Genomic DNA, 14,276 nt, shown 5'->3' on the forward strand with positions numbered 1-14,276 from the left:
AATAGCGCCCCGCGATCAACCGTCACTTTAGACGGGAGAACCGGATCGCTTAAACAATTGAATACCGCCCTATGTATTCATACTTGTCTACCCTCCCGATTCGGCCAGGAGCCTCCTGAAAATCTGGTGCCGCTCCCGGCCCCCTGGCAAGGCAGGCAAGCCTCCTGGCCCCCAGGGATGTGTCCACCCCCCCTCCGCAGTTGAAAGTATAAACCCCAGCAGCGGGGAGGCGGTGATGCGATTCACGCTGAATCGCGTCATCGTGGCTCCGTCCCCTGCTGCACAATGCCATTAATGTCTGCAATGTGAAGAGGGGGCAGAGCCGCGATGACACGATCACGCTGTCACAGCCCCATGCTCTGCCCCAATGATGCGTCAGTTGTGAGCCCCACCTCCTTAGACAGCATCACGCCTCCCGCTGTGTAAGCCCGAAAGCACCCTCCCAGAAGGTGGGAGCTAAATGTCGGCAAGCCTGGTGTATGTGTGGCTATGTGTACAACAGTACGTATGTAACTATATGTGACTATATGTATGTGTAGCTATGTGTACTACAGTACGTATGTAAATGTAAGTGACTATATATGTGTGTGTATATGTGTACTACAGTACGTATGTAAATGTATGTGACTTTGGCCCTGATTCAGAGCCGGACGCTCTGATAGAGCGCTCGCTCTGAATCTGGGCCGTCCTTCTTGTTTTTTAGAGCGGCCTCCTGGCCGCTCGCATAGCTGTGGGTGACCACCCACAGCTATAGCGAGCGGCCAGGAAGATGGTCGCGATGGTCAAGACCATCGCGACCATCGGGCTTGCGTCGAGACCCTTGTGGTAGGTCTCGTTGCCGCAAGCCCCAGAGAGATTTCGGCTCTCACAGAGCTGAAATCTCTCCACTGACATCACTCGTGATGTCAGTGGGGCCGCCTCCAAACGGAGGCGTTCACATGGAAACGCCTCCGTTTGGGCCACTCCCCCGGCCCACCCACCAAAGGGGGCATGCTGTCACTCAACATCGACAGCACGCGGTTTGCCCGTCGCTATCCGAGTCTCGCGCATGCGCACTGGGCCACCATCGACCCGCTTGCGACCGCATATCGCTCGCGAGCGGGTCTGAATCAGGCCCTATATGTGTGTGTATATGTGTACTACAGTACGTATGTAAATGTATGTGACTATATGTGTGTGTGTATATGTGTACTACAGTACGTTTGTAAATGTATATGTACGTGCCTGCGTATGTGTAAAACAGTACATATACAGTGCATCTGTGCATACCCCCCAACCATCATGACTGAGGTGCGACAGTCCTGTTTTTTGAGTGCTGTCACACCTGTAGGCTGGAGGAAAGGTAAGAGAGTGCAGCCTAGCCTATAGGAAAGTGATGTGCATGCCCCAAGCATGAAAGGAAATGGGGACATGCTTTGTGGCCATGCAACTTTTTCATTAATGTGCCCAAAGCTGGCACACAAGGACTTGATCCCCGTGTCCCATATGTTGCCATCTAGGGGCCCCCCAGCTTAAATGCCCTGGACCCCCCCAAAACATAAAACAGCTCTGATTGGAGCAACTGATCCGCATCTTCTGGCTGTCTCTTCCGGCTGCAGCATGTACATGATGATTCCGTACGGCCATGCTGATAAGCTGCTGATTGGTGGAAGGCTCTTTTCATCCACCAGTCACAGTGGTGGGGATTTCCACCAATTAGAATGCATGAGGCTACAGAGACAAACTAGGGACGGAGAAGGCTGCTGGTAGAGTGAGTACCTCGTGTGGGTCACCTCGCAGGTTAGAATTCAGAAATGTAATTTCTATTGTACTGTGTATGTGTTGTTCGTAAATAAGTTATGACTGCTCCACTATAATTTTCTGTCACTTTTTCTTTTTGAGAGAAAACCCGGGGCCACTCACTTGGGTTTGCCCCCCAGCCTGAAAGTTGCCAGCCAGCCCCTGGAATCAGGCCCAGTGTCTTTTATGTTTTGCTTTTGTTGTTTATTTAGTTTTTATTGATGCAGTGCATTATGTTACTTGTGAACTATTTTGGTTGCTGTGTCTCATGTACTGTCACTTGCCGGTCTCTGCTGAAAAGCAAAAGAACAAAAGAAAAGTGCAACATCTTGTAGCGAGAAACATTTTAAAGAAAACAAGAAGTCATAGGAAGGGCTGTTTCTGAAAAGGACGGAGAATATACAAAACTGTCAGAGCACATCACACTTTGCACAGCATGGGTTGGAGATTTATTCCCAACTCAGGGGCCTAATCTTCTGCTAATTAGCTCCAGAACATCACCAAAGTTGATCTAATTGGTATCGCAGTTTGACGTTTACTTACTAGCGCGAGGCTAATGAATAGGCCAGTCCTGCACACAGGCAGGCGGTCTGACCCAAAGATGTGAAAAGAAGCAGACATATTTTATTTGTGCAGAATGGCCAAAGGCCCCTCCTATCACTAGCAAATAAAAGAACCTCACCGCTGATTCTACAAGGCGGTGGGTCTGATTCAGCTTGGATCGCAACTGCTAATCCGCACGCCATCGGCCGATTGTTGTGTACTGCGCCTGCGCGAGCCGGCCACTGTCATAGGGACTTCGATTGCAGGGACCACACATAGACCCACCGCAGAGTGATTGACAGGAAGTGTCTTTTGTAGGTGATGGCGGGGGGGGGGGGTCAGCGAAACGCAGGCGTGTCAGTGAGTTTGAACGCCGTTGCATGGCCGTGCATAACTTATCCACTGCGATGCCGTATGCACTGAAGTTAGCAATTTCTGAGTAAGGTCAGACCTTGTGCAAGTGTGTGTGAGGCTGCGATGGTACTCTATGTTACCGATGGTTTCGCAGTCTTGCTAAGGATTACGGATGTGTGTAAGGTAAAGTGGGCGTCCTTATGTTGTGCTGGGGCGGCATAGCCATCGCAATGGATTAGCATACTATCGCAGTTTAACTGTGGGCATAATCGCTATTGCATATGCAATAGCTAGCAATCCTTACTGAATCAGGCCCTGTATTTGAAAAATTAGGAAGAGTAGAGATCGGAGCTCTCTCATGAGCGGACCCTCCCTACCCTATGTCATCACCTCGTGTATCATGTTCTGCCTTCTCAATTGTTCAGCGCTGCAGAGTAGTAAGAAAATAATAATGCCTGATGAATATATATATATATATATATATATATATATAAAATCTTTAGAGCCACAACCGAAAGAACAATTGCCCTGTTGCCCTCTTTCTAAAAGTCTGTAAAGACTGAAACTTTGAACGAACGTTCCCTTGGTTGGCGTGAATCTTTATTTTGAAGTACAACTGTCTCCTACATATTGTGTAGGCGGCCATTTTGTGGGATATACCAATACTACATAAATCCCATCAATTTCTAGATACCAGTAGAAACACTTTACTGAGGAATCCTCTAATAAAATATATACAAATAAAATGAACACATTAATAATAGCTTTTATTTCAGTTTAATTCTATTTAAATAGCACCACAAAGGCTCAACAGTGTCATCATAGAGCTATAATATAAACTAATATAAATATAAATACTAATATAAACTATCTCCGATGGTTAGGGGTCTGTACGTACGCTCACAGAGCTCCCCAAGCCGCAGAATGATTGACATTCTGTGGCATTTAGGGAGCGGAGCGGGGGTGTGGCTGGTCACCATTGCTGAAAATGGGAGCGTGACACCCCTGTTTTCCGGTTGAGACAAGGCCAGGGTCTGCATCGGTGGACGCAGATTTCCTGGTCTCTGAAGTGACCAGCACCCGGTCAGTCCAACTTCTGCATTTGCATTTAGGTGGAGGGATTTGCGCTGCTGCTTTTGTGCGGCCAGGGCAAGATTAACATTGGGGCAGATGGGGCTACAGCTACAGGCCTCCACATAAAATTAGGACTATCATCAGCAAGTATTAAAATTGTATTTCTGATTTTTTTTTTTTTTTACAGCATTTTTCTATTTTGATATATTTAGGGAGACAGTGGGGCCGATTTAGTAAGGATTGTATTGTACACACCCACGTGGCACTGGCCACACCCACACACACTGGCCACACCCACACAACACTGGCCATACCCACACATCCCTGGTTACAGCTCCACCCCTTCTCTGTATAGGTCCTTGAATATATCCAGCCCCAGGCCCATGTGGCCTTTAATCTAGCTTTGTAATTCCGTCTATCTCTGAATCAGGCCCTAAGTGTATCAGTACATTATACCGTAGTACAGATAAGAGCATCAGTTTACCTATATAAATAATTACAGTGCTCACATGACATGATTACGTAGAGAATACAGAGGGGAGACATCCCTGCTGGTGAGAGTTTATAGTGAGGAGGGGCGATGGGTGGATACAGAGATGGTGAGGGGATCAGAGCTGAGGAGTACAGACCCTGGAGATTAGGAGGGGGGGTGGAAGGCTTCAATTAAGTACAGTCATTCGTATAAAGGGAAAATTTGAATGCCAAGTCTAATTAATTGGACGTGGGAGGGCCTTCTAGCGTTTGGTAAGGAAGAAATGTATATACACAGTGCTCATAGTATATATGGTAAATGTATACAGTATTCTCAGAGGCTCTTTAACTTGCTTATAGCTTTTTACTGCATGGACGTACGTCCAGACTGTTTTTTATGCTGCCATTGTTATAGTATGCGTTGATCAAAGGGGTTTGGTCATGCCGTATGAGGGTATGTCCACATTACATTGAACTGTGGCAAGTCTCCAAAATGGTGAGTTCAGTGTTTCCGAAAAGCTGGAGCAGCACCCCCCTCCTCCCCTAAAAGCACCTTAAGTTGAGGCAGAGCAGAGTGGGCTCGCCGGTGAGTGGTGACGCAGTGACGTAACCGCCCTGCGCCGGACCCATGAAGCTGCAGCTTGTCTTCGGGTTAGGGATGGACATCGGAAGCCCACCATCATATGATGGCAGTGCTTCCGCCATTGAATCTTTCGATACGATGGTAACTAACGATCGCATCAAAAGCATTTAGTGGTAAAAACTATTCATTTGAATAGTAAAGGGGCGGGGTTGGGGGAGGGACTTGGACCCGAAGCAAAAAAAAAAACAGAAAACCCAGGCAAGGCACAGGCAGAGCTGACTGAGGACGAGGAGGAGAATGAGACACACTGTCACTGCCCGCTGCTGCTGCTGCTGTGGGCACTTAAAGCAACAAGAAACTGAAGTCTAAAAACATTATTAAATATACTTATAACACAGAAAAGGAACCTCTTACATCACCAGCAGACATCACTCTCCATCTCTGCTGGTATAAACGTTGTTATCTGTCACTCTGTGTGTGTCTGTGAGTGACAGCTGCTGCTGGGCCAGGGCTGCACACTGATTGGCTCTCACTGTCTCAGAGAGCCAATCAGAGCTAGCATAGAGGGGGCAGGACCAGGTCTGAAGCAGTGAGAGACAGCCTCCAACGATCCCAGCAGCATGCACCAGAAAGGTTATCAGAGGCAGAGATACAGCACACAGCAGGCATGGGAGGCTTAGCTTTTAGTATTTAAAGAAAAGTAACCACCATAGAAACACCATTGAATGATTACAATTCGATGGCAGCAAACATCAGAATGCTGTCATCGAATGGTAAAAACACTAACATCGGAAAAAACATTGATGGTCGGCAAACATCGACCATCGATGTCCATCCCTACTTCAGGTCTTGTAGCATGTGTTCTCTGGTGGGTGGCTGCAGTTGGGCACCCGCCGCTGGGGTAAGCAAGATTCAGGAGGTCTCTCAGGCGGCAATAGTGCTTCCGGGGGAGTCAAGGCCATGCCTCCTCTGCAAGGCAGCATCAGCATGCCGCCCCTCAGGTCCCGGCGCCCTTAGGCAGCTGCCTAAAGCTGCCTAATGGAAGCGTCGGCCCTGCCTAATGTTATGAGCAGTCAAAGTGTTTGAATGTCACCATGTGCCTTCGGCCTTACATACAGTCTGTGACTGTTAAATACGGATTAGGTACGGAATGCCGGCCCTCAGGTTCCCTGCGGTCAGAATCCCAACACCGGCATCCCGACTGGGTTAGGACACTGACAACTGTTGGTAAGTAACCTAACCCTCCCTTCCCGCTGCCTAAACCTAACCCTCCCTCCCCACAGCCTAAACCTAACCCTCCCTCCCCAGAGCCTAAACCTAACCCTCCCTCCCCACAGCCTAAACCTAACCCTCCCTACTCGCAAGCCTAAACCTAACCCTCCCTCTCCGCATCCTAAACCTAACCCTCCCTCCCCGCAGCCTAAACCTAACCCCCCCTTCCCACAGCCTAAACCTAACCCTCCCTCCCAGCAGCCTAAAACTAACCCTCCATCCCCGCAGCCTAAACCTAACCCTCTCCACAGCCTAAATCTAACCCTCGCTTCCTGCAGCCTAACCCTCCCTCCCCACAGCCTAAACCTAACCCTTCCTCCCCGCAGCCTAAACCTAACCTTCCCTCCTGCATCCTAAACCTAACCCTTCCTCCCTGCAGCCTAAACCTAACCCTCCCTCCCCGCAGCCTAAACCTAACCCTCCCTCCCCACAGCCTAATCCTAACCCTCCCTCCCAGCAGCCTAAACCTAAACCTCCCTTCACACAGCCTAAACCTAAGTCTCCCTCCCCACAGCCTAAACCTAACCCTCCCTCCCCACAGCCTAAACCTAACCCTCCCTCCCCACAGCCTAAACCTAACCTTCCCTCCTGCATCCTAAACCTAACCCTTCCTCCCCACAGCCTAAACCTAACCCTCCCCACAGCCTAAACCTAACCCTCCCTCCCAGCAGCCTAAACCTAATTCTCCCTCCCCACAGCCTAAACCTAACCCTCCCTCCCCACAGCCTAAACCTAACCTTCCCTCCTGCATCCTAAACCTAACCCTTCCTCCCCGCAGCCTAAACCTAACCCTCCCCACAGCCTAAACCTAACCCTCCCTCCCCACAGCCTAAACCTAACCCTCCCTTCCCGCAGCCTAAACCTAACCCTCCCCCTAACCCCAATATTTACCGTCGGGATGCCGGCGCCGGGATTGTGACTGGTGTTGGGATTCCAGCACTGGCATCCTGAGCACAGACAGCTGGGATGCCAACTACATCCCGTTGAATACATGGAGTTACTGCACAGCATTATAATCTCCCGGCTGCGGATTATAGCAGTAAAATCATTTGAGCATTTGTTCTTTCTGGCGATGTTTAATGTCTGATTAAAGGTTACATTGGGAGGAAAACATTACAGGATGCCTGCATGAGTCTGCAATATGTTTAATCTGTACAGTCTACACAGGAAACGTCCCGTGTTCACGTGGCTGTAATTATGATTGAGTGGAGAGTTCTAGCTCATTTATTTACTTGTTTATTTAGAAATATTACCAAGCACCCTACTCTGACATTACCAGCCCACTTGCAGATACAGCAATTCCTGAAACCAATGCAGAAATTGCAAATTGCCTTTACACTCATAGATCTATAACCTCTTCATAGCCAGAGCTCTTCACAAAGAAAGCTAGACGTTGCAAGTCATGTAATGCCTGTTAGAAATCAGTGAGCTTCTGCACCATCTCCTCACTGTGCATACATATTGGGCACTAGGACCCAGAGTCTGCAGGGGGTGTGTTCTCCAATCTGATATGCTCCTGCACATGTGACTGCATCCATCTTAGTACTATGTGAGAGTGTCACAGTGGAAGGCGGATATCTTCCACTTACCTCCAGAGTGACCCCCTTGAATACCTGCATAAAGCTGTTCCAGCAACGCTGCACTAGTACCCACAAGCAGCATACACTCACCAGCTGGAGAGCTTTATAGGGCCCCGTTCCATTTGCTTAACTCCATTATCAGTGTGCATGTAACAGTGAGTACGGCTGTACCTGGTTAAGTAACTGGGCTGATCCGATGGTGTGTGCTTACATAACTCTGCAGTATCAACACCTGCACACACATCATTTGCAATAATGCCCAGCTGAACAATGTCTAATCCAAGCTGCGCAGGGCGTGATGTAGAGTTAGACACTTGTATGCCTTATAGCGGAGCTCATCTTGCATGTAATTGCACTGCACATTGCAAGCCCAGCAACATAAATCATGAGGCCCAATACACTTATGTTTTGTCCCTCATCCCTTCCCGGTATCATTTGCAAATTAGGAAAAATGCAAACTTTATGGAAGCTAAACTATAAACACAAATTCAATTACTCACTGCACATTCTTCTTAAAATGCCCCCTAGTTGTGCTCTAGTACCTACAATGCCGTACAGTAGTGTTCTCAGGGCCTGATTCAGAGCTGAACGCTCTGACCAGAGCGCTCGCTCTGAATCAGGGCCCTCCTCCATGAAAATGGAGTGTTCTCCTGGACGCTTGTATAGCTGTGGGTGACCACCCACAGCTATAGCGAGCGTCCATGAGGGCTTGCGACGAGACCCTGCAGTAGGGTCTCGCTGCCGCAAGCCCAGGAGTGATTTTGGCTCTATCAGAGCCAAAATCACTCCCACTGACATCATTAGATGTAGGAACGCCTGCGTCTGGCAGCCACGCCCCCGGCACGCCCACCAAAGGGGGCGTGCTGTCAATCAACATCGACAGCACGCCCCCTTTGGTGCGAGACCCGGAGCGATGGAGAGCCCGTCGCTCGCCGGGTCTCGCGCATGCGCACGACGGAGCTCCCTCTGTCGTGCGCATGCGCAGTGGGGAAACATCGACCCGCTTACGAGCGTACTGCCGCTCACGAGCGGGTCTGAATGACCCCCTCAGTTCCCAAAATGCCTTCTAAACCCATTTTCATTTACCATTTATGGCGGTAAGCGGCTCCTCCATGCTGGATTTCCCGGCTTATGTGTGTCAGGCAGGTGCGTGAAGGTCTCACGAGATTGATGACGTCATCTCGTGAGACCTTTAGCTCCGTGGCCCTTCCAGCAAGTTACTACTACATAAAGGCAGCCCAGGAGAGGCAAGATCAGTAAAAGTATTCGAGTAGGTTCCGGTGATGGTCTGTACGGCTGCTGGTCTCTGATTGGCTGGTACACCCCCTTAGATTGGGCCCCAGTACATGTGTCCCCCTTGAACCCCTGTGTCATTGGGCCTGTGCACATGCTTGGGAATTGTGCACATACAGGTACAGGTGAGACAGAGTTGTACTCATTTCAACTGCATCTGCACTTATGACTGAAGAGGCGTAACTGGACTGTAACGGGGTGTTCTCATATAGGCAAAGTTCAATTTCGGGTGTGTCCAAGGAACTGCAGGCTAGACAGAGTTAGACGTAAGTGTAGATATGCCCAGTTTTCCAGGCATATCTTTGCACCTAGAATAGGATTGTTACAAGTGTGACTTCATCTGCGTAGGTACAGATACAGTATATGCATTTATTCTGTGCATGAAATCCCAGGCAACATACGCCTGATTTACGTCCATATCTGCATCAGGCCCACTCTGTGTACCAGGGGTCAGGCCCACTCTGTGTACCAGGGGTCAGGCCCACTCTGTGTACCAGGGATCAGGCCCACTCTGTGTACCAGGGATCAGGCCCACTCTGTGTACCAGGGGTCAGGCCCACTCTGTGTACCAGGGGTCAGGCCCACTCTGTGTACCAGGGGTCAGGCCCACTCTGTGTACCAGGGGTCAGGCCCACTCTGTGTACCAGGGGTCAGGCCCACTCTGTGTACCAGGGGTCAGGCCCACTCTGTGTACCAGGGGTCAGGCCCACTCTGTGTACCAGGGGTCAGGCCCACTCTGTGTACCAGGGCTGTGCTTAGTGATTTCTTGCTCTCGCTTAATGCTGTGATGCATTGGCATGTGTGCAGGGGTATAGCTAGAATTTTGCTGTCCACGTAGAAACGGCTGGGCCATAGGGAGGGCTGTGCTAGCGGTGCCATAGGCCCTGGAGGTAGCACCGTTGCTGCCCCATGGGCCCTGCATTTGGTTAGTTAGCACCCTGCGGCCAGTAGTGCTGCCTGGCGCACCCAGAAGCACCCTGCTGCATTGTGTAAAGCCGTCCTGAGCGTACAGGCAGCAGTCTACTTTCTCCTGCGGCGGACCTACCCCTCTCGCGTGACTTCAGATTATTGTGGGTGGGGCCGGCAGAGACCAGCAGTGAGCCCTGCTCTGGCACTGTACAATGGCACCCCCTGTACCCACTGTGGTTACACCCATACATGTCAGACCAACACGTCTTCCAGAAAGTGAATCACAGCTGTTAGCACTCGCATAACACACGTGTAACGACACCTCATATTGAATAGTACATACTGATTTCCTGTTGCGGGAAACATCCTACCGTGTCTGATGGAAACATGTAATCCATCCTGAGATTGAGATGACAGAAGTATTGTGCCACTACATGTAATCTTGCAATTATTCATTATGTAGGGCTTTAGTACCTCTTCTACATTTATATTCAATAAAACTAACATTTACTCTATGGGAGCATGAAATATATACTGTATATAATAAGGTGTATTTCCCTGAGTGGTTTGTCTATTATTGAAACATAGTTAGCATCTGAAATTATATTTCAATTACAGATTCATAATTCCTTCCAGTTTACTGTTACATTAGATAATAATAGAGTAATGATGAATTGTGCATGAAAACGAGGCAAAAATCTAAATGATAAAAATGTGAAATACTATTAGCCACGGCTATTGTGAATTTATAATGGAAAAAGGTGTTATGATAACAATATTGAAGTTACTAAGTGCATATATAGGCATATCATCTCAGGGTATATAATCAGGGGCAGGCAAATTTTAATTTGGGATGGCTGGCCATAGGCAAACGCAGGGGGGTTTCCATCTGCCTGGAAACCCCCCTCCCTAGCACACACATGACCACAGTAGAAATAGTAATATAATAGAATTTTGCTAGTGTTGCATGTTCTTCTCAGTATCACAAATGAAATAATTAGCACCACCTGTGGATCTTTTAACATGTATCAGCCAGTAATAAATAACCTGTGCATCAACTAGGAGATCTGGAAAACATGCACTATTAGGGATGCAATGCTATAGAGCCCAATATGTACATATATGTCCAGGGCAGTGCTAGGTTCTTCTGCTGCTCATCCAGGCTCCCGGACTTGCTCCAATAGTCTGGAATGGAGCCCACATCTACAATAAAAACATTCAGCTCAGGCAGGATGGCCCTACTGCTGCATCTGGCTTATTGTGATCACTGGTCCTGTATATTCTAGAATTATGATACACAATACACTTTGTATGTAACATATTAAAACTGGTTGAGTACTAATTCTGCCCTCTTCATGGACTGGCCACACTCGCTCTAAAATCAAGCATTTGGAAACCCCCCTCTAGGAACCCTGCGTTTGCCACTGCTGGCATAAAGCAATTGGCCCATGAACAGTGGGGATGCAGTCAGGATACCGGCGGGCACTATCCCACCCGCCGATATCCCGACACTGACAGCTCGACAGGGGACTAAAGATAGGCATCAAAATCCTGATACCTATCATTAGCCCAACTACAAAATACAGACACCCGGCATACCGAACAAAGGTAAGACGAGTGTTTTAGCGTCTAGCTGCGGGGAGAGGAGGATTAGGATTAGGGACCCCCGGGGCGATTTAGGGTTAGACACCCCCCGGGAGGGTTAGGTTTAGGGTGCAGGGAAGGGGGGTTAGTGCCTAAACCTAACGGGGGGGGTTAGGTTTAGGCACTAACGGGGGGGGTTAGGTTTAGGCACTAACGGGGGGAGGTTAGGTTTAGGCACTAACGGGGGAGATTAGGATTAGGCACTAGGGGGAGAGGTTAGGGTTCGGCAGCACTAAGGGAGGGTTAGGGGGAGAGGAGAGGGTTAGGTCACTTGCCAGTCCGGAATTAGGTCCATTGGGGTTCCTCTGTCGGTATTTGATCCGGCGGCTATTCCACCCACGGCATTAAATACCGATTCCGAACAGTGTAGATATGTGCCTACATAAGCCAGCTAGCAGCTCATACTGTACATGTGCAGTGGAACAGAAATACTATATTTGGTCTTCTAGTTCCACCAATAACAAGCAAAAGTAAAAAAATAGATCAAAATTAAAAATAATTAAATAAAAGACCTACAGTCAGGTCCATAAATATTGGGACATTGACAGAATTTTCAGATTTTGGCCTCTATTCACCACCACAATGGTTTTGAAATGAAACAAACAAGATGAGCTTTAACTGAAGACTTTCAGATTTAATTTGAGGGTAATTACATCCAAATCGGGTGAACGGTGTAGGAATTACAACAGTTTCAATATGTGCCTCCCACTTTTTAAGGGGCCAAAAGTAATGGGACTATCAACTCAAAAGCTATTTCATGGACAGGTGTGGGCTATTCCCTCGTTATTTCATTATCAATTAAGCAGGTAAAAGGTCTGGAGTTTATTCTAGGTGTGATATTTGCATTTGGAATCAGTTGCTGTCAACTCTCAATATGAGATCCAAAGAGCTGTCACTATCAGTGAAGCAAGCCATCATTAGGCTGAAAAATCAAAACATACCCATCAGAGAGATAGCAAAAACATTAGGTGTGGCCAAATCAACTGTTTGGAACATACTTAAAAAGAAAGAACGCATCGGAGAGCTCAGCAACACCAAAAGACCCGGAAGACCATGGAAAACAACTGTGGTGGATGACAAAATAATTATTTCCCTGGTGAAGAAAAACCCCTTCACAACAGTTGGCCAAATCAAGAACACTCTCCAGGAGGTAGATGTATATGTGTCAAAGTCAACAATCAAGAGAAGACTTCACAAGAGTGAATATAGAGGGTTCACCACAAGATGTAAACCATTGGTGAGCCACAAAAACAGGAAGACCAGATTAGAGTTTGCCAAACAACATCTAAAAAAGCCATACAGTTCTGGAACAACATCCTATGGACAGATGAGACAAAGATCAACTTGTACCAGAGTGATGAGAAGAGAAGGAAAGGAACTGCTCATGATCCAAAACATATCACCTCATCAGTGATGCATGGTGGTGGTAGTGTAATGGCGTGGGCATGTATGGCTGCCAATGGAACTGGTTCCCTTGTATTTATTGATGATGTGACTGCTGACAAAAGCAGCAGAATGAATTCTGAAGTGTTTTGGACAATATTATATGCTCATATTCAGTCAAATGCTTCAGAACTCATTGGACGGCGCTTTACAGTGCAGATGGACAATGACCCGAAGCATACTGCAAAAGCAACCAAAGAGTTTTTTAAGGCTAAAAAGTGGAATGTTATGCAATGGCCAAGTCAATCCCCTGACCTGAATCCGATTGAGCATGCATTTCACTTGATGAAGACAAAACTGAAGGGAAAATGCCCCAAGAACAAGCAGGAACTGAAGACATTTGCAGTAGAGGCCTGGCAGAGCATCACCAGGGATGAAACCCAGCGTCTGGTGATGTCTATGCGTTCCAGACTTCAGGCTGTAATTGCCTGCAAAGGATTTGCAACAAAGTATTAAAAAGTGAAAGTTAGATTTAGGATTGTTTAGTTTGTCCCATTACTTTTGGTCCCTTAAAAAGTGGGAGGCACATATAGAAACCGTTGTAATTCCTACACCGTTCATCTGATTTGGATGTAATTACCCTCAAATTAAATCTGAAAGTCTGCAGTTAAAGCATATCTTGTTTGTTTCATTTCAAAGTCATTGTGGTGGTGAATAGAGGCCAAAATATGAAAATTTTGTCAATGTCCCAATATTTATGGACCTGACTGTATATTGCTTAACATGCACTGGGGACTAAAACATACCTCCCACTTGTTCCGCTTTTCAGGCACAGTGTTCTGACTCCTGCGGGCGAGGAGGTGGTTGGGGGAGCACTAGATCACCGCTGCTCTGCACAGGGTGTACCCAGGTTCTGCAACCATATAATTATACTTACCTCTTCGGTGTCCCGCGCTGCAGAGGAGCAGAAATCACTGGTAAAGTGGCGCAACGGACATTTATCCCTTCCAGCAAGTTACTACTACATAAAGGCAGCCCAGGAGAGGCAAGATCAGTAAAAGTATTCGAGTAGGTTCCGGTGATGGTCTGTACGGCTGCTGGTCTCTGATTGGCTGGTACACCCCCTTAGATTGGGCCCCAGTACATGTGTCCCCCTTGAACCCCTGTGTCATTGGGCCTGTGCACATGCTTGGGAATTGTGCACATACAGGTACAGGTGAGACAGAGTTGTACTCATTTCAACTGCATCTGCACTTATGACTGAAGAGGCGTAACTGGACTGTAACGGGGTGTTCTCATATAGGCAAAGTTCAATTTCGGGTGTGTCCAAGGAACTGCAGGCTAGACAGAGTTAGACGTAAGTGTAGATATGCCCAGTTTTCCAGGCATAT

At 47.9% G+C, this 14,276-nt stretch overlaps 1 long non-coding RNA gene across 1 annotated transcript in view; it reads left to right on the plus strand.

Moving 5' to 3' along the window:
• The window catches only part of LOC148501820 (uncharacterized), a 207,186-nt gene that overhangs the window by 970 nt on the left and 191,940 nt on the right, over positions 1-14,276 (plus strand). The gene's annotated exons all lie outside the window — the stretch shown is intronic.

The sequence above is a fragment of the Taudactylus pleione genome, unplaced genomic scaffold (assembly GCF_031769625.1).
Source record: "Taudactylus pleione unplaced genomic scaffold, aTauple2 ptg000500l, whole genome shotgun sequence".
In the NCBI taxonomy this organism is placed as follows: domain Eukaryota; kingdom Metazoa; phylum Chordata; class Amphibia; order Anura; family Myobatrachidae; genus Taudactylus; species Taudactylus pleione.